Genomic DNA, 12,805 nt, shown 5'->3' with positions numbered 1-12,805 from the left:
AGAGAGCAAAATAGAGGGGTAGAGAGAGAGCAAAATAGAGGGGTAGAGAGAGAGCAAAATAGAGGGGTAGAGTGAGAGCAAAATAGAGGGGTAGAGAGAGAGCAAAAGAGAGGGGTAGAGAAAGAGAGCAAAAGAGAGAGGTAGAGAAAGAGAGGGGTAGAGAAAGAGAGCAAAAGAGAGGGGTAGAGAGAGAGCAAAAGAGAGGAGGAGGAGAGAGAGAGAGCAAAATAGAGGGGGAGAGAGAGGGAGCAAAAGAGAGGGGGGAGAGAGCAAAACAGGGGGGAGAAAGACAGCAAAATAGAGGAGGGGATAGACAGCAAAAGAGGGGGGAGAGAGAGAGCAAAAGAGGGGAGAGAGAGAGAAAGTAAAAACGAGAGGGGAGGGCACAAAATATAGGGGGGGAGAGTGCAAAATATAGGGGGGAGAGAGAGATCACAAAAGAGAGGGGGTGAGAGAGCAAAAGAGGGGTGGAGAGAGCAAAAGAAAGGGAAGACGGGGAGAGAGCAAAAGAAAGGGACGAGAGAGGGGTGAGAGAGAGCGCAAAAGATAGAGGGAGAGTGCAAAATAGAGGGGGGAGGGAACTCAAAAGAGAGGGGAGAGAGAGCGCAAATGAGAGGAGGCAAAAGAGAGGAGAGAGAGAGAGAGCGCAAAAGAGGGGGAAAGAGAGAGCAAAAGAGAGGGAGCAAAAGAGAGTGGGGAGAGAGCCAAAGAGGGGGGAGAGAGAGCAAAAGAGAGGGGGGAGAGAGAACAAAAGAGAGGAGGGAGGGAGAGAGAGCAAAAGAGAGGGGAGAAAGACGGCAAAAGAGCAAACTAGAGGGGAGAGAGAGAGAGAGCAAAAGAGAGGGAGAGAGACAGGAAAAGAGAGAGGGAGAGCAAAATATAGGGGGAAGAGAGCAAAAGAGAGGGGGGGAGGGAACAAAAGAGATGAGGGGGAGAGAGAGAGAGAGACAGGAAACGAGAGGGGAGAGAGCAAAAAGAACGGGGAGAGAGAGACAGCAAAAGAGAGAGAAGAGGGGTAGAGAGAGAGCAAAATAGAGGGGTAGAGAGAGAGCAAAATAGAGGGGTAGAGAGAGAGCAAAACAGAGGAGTAGAGAGAGAGCAAAATAGAGGGGGAAAGAGAGAGAGCAAAAGAGAGGGGTAGAGAAAGAGAGCAAAAGAGAGGGGTAGAGAAAGAGAGCAAAAGAGAGAGGTAGAGAAAGAGAGCAAAAGAGAGGGGTAGAGAAAGAAAGCAAAAGAGAGGGGTAGAGAAAGAGAGCAAAAGAGAGGGGTAGAGAAAGAGAGCAAAAGAGAGGGGGAGAGAGAGAGAGAGAGCAAAAGAGAGGGAGAGAGAGAGAGAGAGCAAAATATAGGGAGGGAGAGAGAGCAAAACAGGGGGGAGAAAGACAGCAAAATAGAGGAGGGGATAGACAGCAAAAGAGAGGGGGTAGAGAGAAAATAAAAAAGAGAGGAGAGGGGGGAGAGAGTGCAAAATATAGGGGGGAAAGAGCAAAAGAGAGGTGGGTAGAGAGAGATCACGAAAGAGAGGTGGTGGAGAGAGCAAAAGAGGGGTGGAGAGAGCAAAAGAGAGGGAGAAAAACAGCAAAAAAGAGGGTAGATAGCAAAAGAAAGGGGAGAGAGTGCAAAAGAGAGGGAGATAGACAACAACATAGAGGGGGAGAGAGCAAAAGAAAGGGGGGAGGGAACTCAAAAGAGAGGGAAGAGAGAGCACAAATGAGAGGAGGCAAAAGTGAGGGGAGAGAGAGCAAAAGAGAGGGGGAGAGAGAGAGCAAAAGAGAGGGGGAAAGAGAGAGCAAAAGAGAGGGGGAAAGAGAGAGAGCAAAAGAGAGGGGGGAGACAGAACATGAGAGAGAGCAAAAGAGAGGGGGGGAGGGACAGCTAAAGAGAGCGATTGAGACAGCAACATCGATGGAGGAGAGAGAGCAAAAGAGGGGGATATAGAGAGCAAATTATTGGGATAGAGAGAGCAAATAAGTGGGATAGAGAGAACAAAAGAGAGGGAGAGATACAGCAAACTATAGGGGGGGAGAGAGAGCAAAAGAAAGGGGAGATAGATAAAAAAGAGGGGTGGTAGAGAGAGCAAAAGAGAGGGAGAGAGACCGCAAAAGAGGGAGGAATGAGAGCAAAAGAGAGGGGGAGAGAGAGAGAACAAAAGAGAGGGGGAGATAGAGAACAAAAGAGATGGGTAGATAGAGCGCACAAAAGAGGGGGAGAGAGAGAGCGCAAAAGAGAAGGGGGAGAGAGAGCCAGAGAGGGGGGAGAGAGAGAACAAAAGAGAGAAGGGAGGGAGAGAGAGCAAAAGAGAGGGGATAGAGACAGCAAAAGAGCAAAATAGAGGGGAGAGAGCGCAAAAGAGGGGAGATAGACAGGAAAAGAGGGGGAGAGAGCAAAAGAGAGGGGGGAGAGAGAGCAAAAGACGGGGGAAGAGAGCAAACGAGAGGGGGGAGAGAGAGAACAAAAGAGAGGAGGGAGAGAGCGAGAGAGAGACAGGAAAAGAGAGGGGGAAAAGAGCAAAAAGAGAGAGAGACAGCAAAAGAGAGAAGAGAGGGGTAGAGAAAGAGAGCAAAAGAGAGGGGTAGAGAAAGAGAGCAAAAGAGAGGGGTAGAGAAAGAGAGCAAAAGACAGGGGTAGAGAAAGAGAGCAAAAGAGAGGGGTAGAGAAAGAGAGCAAAAGAGAGGGGTAGAGAAAGAGAGCAAAAGAGAGGGGTAGAGAAAGAGAGCAAAAGAGAGGGGTAGAGAAAGAGAGCAAAAGAGAGGGGTAGAGAAAGAGAGCAAAAGAGGGGTAGAGAGAGAGAGCAAAAGAGAGGGGTAGAGAGAGAGCAAAAGAGAGGGGTAGAGAAAGAGAGGGGGGGAGAGAGAGAGAGCGAGCAAAAGAGAAGGGGAGAGAGAGAGAACAAGAGAGGGGGAGAGAGAAAAAGAGAGGGGGAGAGAGCAAAAGAAATGGGAGAGAGAGAGCAAAAGAAATGGGAGAGAGAGAGCAAAAGAAATGGGAGAGAGAGCAAAACAGGGGGGAGAAAGACAGCAAAACAGAGGGAGGAGAGAGAAAGTAAAAAAGAGAGGGGAGGGGGAGAGCTCAATTCATAGGGGGGAGAGAGAGCAAAAGAGAGGTGGGGAGAGAGAGATCACAAAAGAGGAGGAGAGAGAGCAAAAGAGGGGGGGGAGAGAGCAAAAGAGAGGAAGAGAAACAGCAAAAGAGGGGAAAGAGTGCAAAAGAGAGGGAGATAGACAACAACATAGAGGGGGAGAGAGCAAAAGAAAGGGGAGAGAGAGCACAAAAGAGAGAGGGGAGGGGGGGAACTCAAAAGAGAGGGGAGAGAGCGCGCAAAAGAGAGGGGAGAGAGAGACACCAAAAGACAATAGAGCACAAAAGAGGGGGGAGACAGAGCAAAACAGAGAGGAGAAAAAGAGAGCAAAAGAGAGGGGGGAGAGAGAGCAAAAGATAGGGGGAGAGAGAGTGCTAAAGAGAGAGAGAGAGCAAAAGAGAGGGGGGAGAGAGAGAGCAAAAGAGGGGGGAGAGAGCAAAAGAGAGGGGGAGAGAGAGAGAGAGAGAAAAAGCAAAAGTGAGGAGGGGAGAGAGAGAGCAAGGGGTGGGACCGCTGTACTGCAAAAAATGGCCAGTGTACACAGGCTTTAGGACTAGTATTTATATATTCCTATATCTGTTATGGGGTCTTCCTAGTTACAGTTACAGCTACTGTCTGTCAGCAACCTCTAGGCATTTTTTTTTTATCATATTTGCTAAGAATGTTAAACAATGAGTGTTCTGTATTATTTTCAATGTAAAATCATGGTTATACATGCTTCAGATAAGCACTTTCCACATTGATGAGCAATCTCATAAAAAATAAGAGGTTATTAAGGAACCAAGTGCCCCCAAACTTTCCTCATGGGTTATAATTTAATAGAGCCTACTACACCTCAGATAGAGTGCTACTAATTCAAATGTAGGGAAGGACACAAGTCAAGTCCCTCCATAAAATAATGCCGGTCAGTAGAATCATCCCAGGGAGTGGTCATTCCACTGGGATTTTGTTCTGATTTCCAGATGTAAAGGCAGTCACCAACGTTTTTGTCTTTCCTCAAATTGCTTTGTATTTCTATATTATTTCTCTAGTATTTCTATAGACTATGAGGGCAACAGATGATGCTTCTTATGGTATCTGCATAAGCTAAGAGAACTTGAGTCTCATCTATAGTTCTTCTGGTAGGATAGGATTGTTTATTCTTCAGGTTCTGACACGAGAATAGCCAACCTATTACAATAAGTAGTGATATTTTTATAAAAGTAGATAAGATTTCAAGATATTCCTCTCTTCTTCAGGCCAGCATTTTTGTCTCCTAAACAATTCAGGGTATGGACTTTCAGGAGTAAGTTTGAACTTTTCCAAATGTTACACTTTTCTGCTGTTTGCTATAATAACAGGTATTAACATTTTTGAGCAGGGTGCTTTTCTTTGAACCCTTATTTGATTTTTCACATTGTTGACAAAAGATCTTAGATAATTTGGCTATTGCAGAGCCCTTAAATCATCTGTCCCTTAGAAACCAGATTTATACCTACACCAGGTAGAACCATATGAAAAGATGCCCTGCTTGGTACATTCTTTTTATTTTGTGTTTATGCCTCTCATTGTTGTTTAAGGGTCAAACTCTCCTTTTTTTGTTTTTTGTTAAGCCTCCCCAGGCTCTTGCTTGGCTATTTATGAACTGACTCAAGTAGGAAATAAATATAGTATATGTGGTATTTGTGGTGCGATGGGGGGATCCAACCCCCTTGAGATTCTATGATTTGTTTCCAAATTTTCAGATCATGTGTATGTAAATATAAATCTATACATACATGTTCAAAAACAAGCATGAAGGGCCACTGTGCATTATTTGTGATGCTGGTCTTCTCTATGGCCTAGATTTAGAGTTTGGCGGTAGCTGTGAAAACCAGCGTTAGAGGCTCCTAACGCTGGTTTTAGGCAACCGCCGGTATTTGGAGTCAGTCAGGAAAGGGTCTAACGCTCACTTTTCAGCCGCGACTTTTCCATACCGCAAAAATCCCCTTACGTCAATTGTGAATCCTATCTTTTCAATGGGATCTTTCTAACTCCGGTATTTAGAGTCATGTCTGAAGTGAGCGTTAGAATTCTAACGACAAAACTCCAGCCGCAGAAAAAAGTCAGTAGTTAAGAGCTTTCTGGGCTAACGCCGGTTTATAAAGCTCTTAACTACTGTGCTCTAAAGTACACTAACACCCATAAACTACTTATGTACCCCTAAACCGAGGTCCCCCCACATCGCCGCCACTCGATTAAATTTTTTTAACCCCTAATCTGCCGACCGCCACCTACGTTATACTTATGTACCCCTAATCTGCTGCCCCTAACACCGCCGACCCCTATATTATATTTATTAACCCCTAACCTGCCCCCCACAACGTCGCCGCCAGCTACCTACAATAATTAACTCCTAATCTGCCGACCACAAAGAGCTGCCACCTACATTATAGCTATGTACCCCTAATCTGCTGCGCCTAACACCGCCGACCCCTATATTATATTTATTAACCCCTAACCTGCCCCCCACAACTTCGCCGCCAGCTACCTACAATAATTAACCCCTAATCTGCCGACCGCAAAGAGCCGCCACCTACATTATAGCTATGTACCCCTAATCTGCTGCCCCTAACACCGCCGACCCCTATATTATATTTATTAACCCCTAATCTGCCCCCCTCAATGTCGCCTCCACCTGCCTACACTTATTAACCCCTAATCTGCCGAGCGGATCTCACCGCTACTATAATAAAGTTATTAACCCCTAATCCGCCTCACTCCCGCCTCAATAACCCTATAATAAATAGTATTAACCCCTAATCTGCCCTCCCTAACATCGCCGACACCTAACTTCAATTATTAACCCCTAATCTGCCGACCGAATCTCGCCGCTATTCTAATAAATGGATTAACCCCTAAAACTAAGTCTAACCCTAACACTAACACCCCCCTAAGTTAAATATAATTTAAATCTAACAAAATAAATTAACTCTTATTAAATAAATTATTCCTATTTAAAGCTAAATACCTGATCAGAACAGCCAATATAATGCGAGCTCAATCTGATTGGCTGATCGGATCAGCCAATCGGATTGAACCTGATTCCAATCGGAATTCGAGGGACGCCATCTTGGATGACGTCCCTTAAAGGAACCGTCATTCGTCGGCAAGTCGTCAGAGAAGAAGAATGGATCCGCGATGGAGGTCTTCAAGATGGAGCCGGTCCTCATCGGATGAAGATAGAAGATGCCGCTTGGAAGAAGATGGTTGCCGGTCCGGATCTACTCTTCTTCCCGGATAGGATGAAGACTTTGGACCATCTTCTGGACTTCTTCAGCCGTCGGATGATGGATGTCTAGCCCCCGCTTGGGCTTGCATGAACATTTCGGAGCCTGGAACGATCGGTGATACCTGGCATGGTGAAGACAAGGTAGGAAGATCTTCAGGGGCTTATTATTTATTTAAGGGGGGTTTGGGTTAGATTAGGGGTATGTGGGTGGTGGGTTGTAATGTTGGGGGGGGTATTGTATGTTTTTTTTTACAGGCAAAAGAGCTGAACTCTTTGGGGCATGCCCCGCAAAGGGCCCTGTTCAGGGCTGGTAAGGTAAAAGAGCTTTGAACTTTTGTAATTTAGAATAGGGTAGGGCATTTTTTTATTTTGGGGGTCTTTGTTATTTTATTAGGGGGCTTAGAGTAGGTGTAATTAGTTTAAAATTGTTGTAATATTTTTCTAATGTTTGTAAATATTTTTTTTATTTTTTGTAACTTAGTTCTTTTTTATTTTTTGTACTTTAGTTAGTTTATTTAATTGTATTTATTTTTAGATATTGAATTTAATTCATTTATTGATAGTGTAGTGTTAGGTTTAATTGTAGATAATTGTAGGTATTGTATTTAATTAATTTATTGATAGTGTAGTGTTAGGTTTAATTGTAACTTAGGTTAGGATTTATTTTACTGGTAATTTTGTAATTATTTTAACTATTTTAGCTATTAAATAGTTCTTAACTATTTAATAGCTATTGTACCTGGTTAAAATAAATACAAAGTTACCTGTAAAATAAATATAAATCCTAAAATAGCTATAATATAATTATAATTTATATTGTAGCTATATTAGGGTTTATTTTACAGGTGAGTATTTAGCTTTAAATAGGAATAATTTATTTAATAAGAGTTAATTAATTTTGTTAGATTTAAATTATATTTAACTTAGGGGGTGTTAGTGTTAGGGTTAGACTTAGCTTTAGGGGTTAATACATTTATTAGAATAGCGGTGAGCTCCAGTCAGCAGATTAGGGGTTAATGTTTGAAGTTAGGTGTCGGCGATGTTAGGGAGGGCAGATTAGGGGTTAATACTATTTATTATAGGGTTAGTGAGGTGGATTAGGGGTTAATAACTTTATTATAATAGCGGTGCGGTCCGCTCGGCAGATTAGGGGTTAATAAGTGTAGGCAGGTGGAGGCGACATTGTGGGGGGCAGATTAGGGGTTAATAAATATAATATAGGGGTCGGCGATGTTAGGGCAGCAGATTAGGGGTACATAGGGATAATGTAAATTGCGGCGGTTTACGGAGCGGCAGATTAGGGGTTAATAATAATATGCAGGGTTCAGCGATAGCGGGGGCAGCAGATTAGGGGTTAATAAGTGTAAGGTTAGGGGTGTTTAGACTCGGGGTACATGTTAGAGTGTTAGGTGCAGACGTAGGAAGTGTTTCCCCATAGCAAACAACGGGGCTGCGTTAGGAGCTGAACGCGGCTTTTTTGCAGGTGTTAGGTTTTTTTTCAGCTCAAACAGCCCCATTGTTTTCTATGGGGGAATCGTGCACGAGCACGTTTTTGAAGCTGGCCGCTTCCGTAAGCAACTCTGGTATTGAGAGTTGCAGTGGCGTTAAATATGCTCTACACTCCTTTTTTGGAGCCTAACGCAGCCATTCTGTGGACTCTCAATACCAGAGTTATTTAAAAGGTGCGGCCAGAAAAAAGCCAGCGTTAGCTACGCGGGTCGTTACCGACAAAACTCTAAATCTAGCCGTATGAGTTTTTGGGTTTATTTTACTTATTTGTAAACATAATAAATTATAAATTAGAGCACTATGACATGAAGAGAAGCCTAAATAATTCAGAACAGTTCTGTTTGTAAGGTGCCTGATACTGTACATCCTAAAGTATAATAAGAAAGGCTCCTGCTTTAAATATTATGATTGACAGTAGCACAGCTATGTATATAGATATACACTATATGGCCAAAAGTATGGAACTGACCATCACACACATATAAGCTTCTTCGAGATACCGTTCCAAAACTGTGGGTATTAATATATATATATATATATATATATATACACTGCTCAAAAAAATAAAGGGAACACTTAAACAACACAATGTATCTCCAAGTCAATCACACTTCTGTGAAATCAAACTGTCCACTTAGGAAGCAACACTGAGTGACAATCAATTTCACATGCTGTTGTGCAAATGGGATAGACAACAGGTGGAAATTATAGGCAATTAGCAAGACACCCCCAATAAAGGAGTGGTTCTGCAGGTGGTGACCACAGACCACTTCTCAGTTCCTATGCTTTCTGGCTGATGTTATGGTCACTTTTGAATGCTGGTGGTGCTTGCACTCTAGTGGTAGCATGAGACGGAGTCTACAACCCACACAAGTGGCTCAGGTAGTGCAGCTCATCCAGGATGGCACATCAGTGCGAGCTGTGGCAAGAAGGATTGCTGTGTCTGTCAGCGTAGTGTCCAGAGCATGGAGGCGCTACCAGGAGACAGGCCAGTACATCAGGAGACGTGGAGGAGGCCGTAGGAGGGCAACAACCCAGCAGCAGGACCGCTACCTCCGCCTTTGTGCAAGGAGGAACAGGAGGAGCACTGCCAGAGCCCTGCAAAATGACCTCCAGCAGGCCACAAATGTGCATGTGTCTGCTCAAACGGTCAGAAACAGACTCCATGAGGGTGGTATGAGGACCCAACGTCAATAGGTGGGGGTTGTGCTTACAGTCCAACACCGTGCAGGACGTTTGACATTTGCCAGAGAACACCAAGATTGGCAAATTCGCCACTGGCGCCCTGTGCTCTTCACAGATGAAAGCAGGGGCACACTGAGCACATTTGACAGACGTGACAGTCTGGAGACGCCGTGGAGAACGTTCTGCTGCCTGCAACATCCTCCAGCATGGCCAGTTTGGCAGTGGGTCAGTAATGGTGTGGGGTGGCATTTCTTTGAGGGGCCGAACAGCCCTCCATGTGCTCGCCAGAGGTAGCCTGACTGCCATTAGGTATCAAGATGAGATCCTCAGACCCCTTGTGAGACCATATGCTGGTGCGGTTGGCCCTGGGTTCCTCCTAATGCAAGACAATGCTAGACCTCATGTGGCTGGAGTGTGTCAGCAGTTCCTGCAAGATGAAGGCATTGATGCTATGGACTGGCCCTCCCGTTCCCCAGACCTGAATCCAATTGAGCACATCTGGGACATCATGTCTCGCTCCATCCACCAACTTCACTTTGCACCACAGACTGTCCAGGAGTTGGTGGATGCTTTAGTCCAGGTCTGGGAGGAGATCCCTCAGGAGACCATCCGCCACCTCATCAGGAGCATGCACAGGCGTTGTAGGGAGGTCATACAGGCACGTGGAGGCCACACACACTACTGAGCCTCATTTTGACTTGTTTTAAGGACATTACATCAAAGTTGGATCTGCCTGTAGTGTGTTTTTCCACTTTAATTTTGAGTGTGACTCCAAATCCAGACCTCCATGGGTTGAAAATTTTGATTTCCATTTTTTAATTTTTGTGTGATTTTGTTGTCAGCACATTCAACTATGTAAAGAACAAAGTATTTAATTAGAATATTTTATTCATTCAGATCTAGGATGTGTTATTTTAGTGTTCCCTTTATTTTTTTGAGCAGTATATATATATATATATATATATATATATATATATATATATATATATATATAAAATTTATGCCCAGTTAACCTAAATAACATTTGTGAGGTCAAACTCTGATGTTGGACAAAAAGAACTTCCTCTCAGGCAGATATAAACATCTCAAAGGGGTTCAATTAGGTTGAGGTCAGAGCTCTGTGCAGTCCACTCCACATAAAACTTGTTAAACAATGTCTTTATGGACCTTACTTTCTACACAGCCATGCTGAAACAGGAAAAGGCATTCCCCAAACTGTTACCACAAAGTTGGAAGCACCCAATTGTCTAAAATGTCTTTGCCTCCTATAGCATTAAAGGGACAGTCAGCACCAGAAAGTTTGTTGTTTAAAAATCAAGATAATCCTTATATTACCCATTCCCCAGTTTTGCATAACCAACACTGTTATAGAAATACACTTTTTACCTCTATGATTACCTTGTATCTACTGCATGTTTCTGCAAACTGCCCCCTTATTTCAGTTCTTTTGACTGACTTGCATTTTAGCCAATCAGTGCTCACTCCAGGGTAACTTAACGTGCATGAGCTCAATGTTATCTATATGAAACACATGAACTAATTCCCTCTATTGGTCAAAATGCATTCAGATTAGAGGCAGTCTTCAAGGTCCAAGAAATTAGCAAATGAACCACCTAGGTTTAGCTTTCAACTAATACCAAGAGAACAAAGCAAAATTGGTGATAAAAGTAAATTGGAAAGTTGTTTAAAATTACATTCCCTATTTAAATCATTAAAGTTTTTTCTGGACTTGACTGTCCCTTTAAGAATACCTTTCCACTGGAACTAAGGGGCCGAGCCCAAACCCTAAAAAAACAACTCCAGACCCTCATTCCACCTACACCAAAATTTATAAGTAGGCACTAGGCATTTCATTAGGTAGCGTTCTTGTGGCATGCACCACACTCAGATTCTTCCATCAGACTGCCAGATAGTGAAACATGATTCATCATTTCAGAGACCACATTTCTCTTGTTCCAGAGTCTACTGGTGACGTGCTTTACACCATTCCAACTGATCTTGGTATTGTGTTGCAATAGATTAGGGCTGCAACAGCTAATCGGTAAGATTGATCATAAAACAATCATTAAAAATTCTTGTTAATTAGGTGGTCTGCGATTGGTTGGTCTGTTGCGCGACACCATCTGCTTCACTCCGATGAACTCCTGCTCATGTTATTTTCCAAAAAAATTGTATTTATTTTTTCTCCCATATTTTCATTTGTCCGATAAATTGGATAATAGCCACCGTATTAATCGAAGAGAATTTATTTTTTTTGCACAATACCATGTGCAGTAGTTTATCGGAGTGAAACAGTGACCACCTAATCGCAAACAAGATTAGTTGACAACTATTTTTTATGATCAATCTTACCGATTAGTTATTGCAGCTATGTGAGTTTGTGTGGTCTACAACTTCAGGGCTGGGCTGTTGTTGCTTCTAGATGCTTCTACTTCACAATAATATTGCTTACAGTGGACCAGGGCAGATCTAGTAGGGCAGAAGTTTCACAAACGGACTTGTGGCAAAAATGCTCTTTTAAATCCAGAGCTCTTCAGTACGACCCATTGTCAATGTTTGTTTATGGAGATTTCATGGGTATGTGCTGAATTGTATGCACATGTTAGAAATGAGTGTGGAGGAAACACCTAAACTCAATAATAAGTAGGGGTGTCCACATACATTTCACTATGTAGTCTACCTTGTTGAAAGCTATGACATTTTGCAATTAAGTTTACCAAAGTTCAGAGATTTTACATTTGTTCATACAGTATATATATATATATATATATATATATATATATATATATATATATATATATATATACATACACATACAGGGAGTGCAGAATTATTAGGCAAGTTGTATTTTTGAGGATTAATTATTATTGAACAACAACCATGTTCTCAATGAACCCAAAAAACTCATTAATATCAAAGCTGAATAGTTTTGGAAGTAGTTTTTAGTTTGTTTTTAGTTATAGCTATTTTAGGGGGATATCTGTGTGTGCAGGTGACTATTACTGTGCATAATTATTAGGCAACTTAACAAAAACCAAATATATACCCATTTAAATTATTTATTTTTACCAGTGAAACCAATATAACATCTCAACATTCACAAATATACATTTCTGACATTCAAAAACAAAACAAAAACAAATTAGTGACCAATATAGCCACCTTTCTTTGCAAGGACACTCAAAAGCCTGCCATCCATGGATTCTGTCAGTGTTTTGATCTGTTCACCATCAACATTGCGTGCAGCAGCAACCACAGCCTCCCAGACACTGTTCAGAGAGGTGTACTGTTTTCCCTCCTTGTAAATCTCACATTTGATGATGGACCACAGGTTTTTAATGGGGTTCAGATCAGGTGAACAAGGAGGCCATGTCATTAGATTTTCTTCTTTTATACCCTTTCTTGCAAGCCACGCTGTGGAGTACTTGGACGCGTGTGATGGAGCATTGTCCTGCATTAAAATCATGTTTTTCTTGAAGGATGCAGACTTCTTCCTGTACCACTGCTTGAAGAAGGTGTCTTCCAGAAACTGGCAGTAGGACTGGGAGTTGAGCTTGACTCCATCCTCAACCCGAAAAGGCCCCACAAGCTCATCTTTGATGATACCAGCCCAAACCAGTACTCCACCTCCACCTTGCTGGCGTCTGAGTCGGACTGGAGCTCTCTGCCCTTTACCAATCCAGCCACGGGCCCATCCATCTGGCCCATCAAGACTCACTCTCATTTCATCAGTCCATAAAACCTTAGAAAAATCAGTCTTGAGATATTTCTTGGCCCAGTCT

At 42.9% G+C, this 12,805-nt stretch overlaps 1 protein-coding gene across 1 annotated transcript in view; it reads left to right on the top strand.

Annotated features, from left to right (window-relative positions):
• Window positions 1–12,805, top strand: part of RANBP17 (RAN binding protein 17) — a 1,312,934-nt gene that overhangs the window by 570,402 nt on the left and 729,727 nt on the right. The gene's annotated exons all lie outside the window — the stretch shown is intronic.

This window comes from Bombina bombina, chromosome 6 (genome assembly GCF_027579735.1).
Source record: "Bombina bombina isolate aBomBom1 chromosome 6, aBomBom1.pri, whole genome shotgun sequence".
In the NCBI taxonomy this organism is placed as follows: domain Eukaryota; kingdom Metazoa; phylum Chordata; class Amphibia; order Anura; family Bombinatoridae; genus Bombina; species Bombina bombina.
This window is presented reverse-complemented; position numbering and strand designations above follow the sequence as displayed.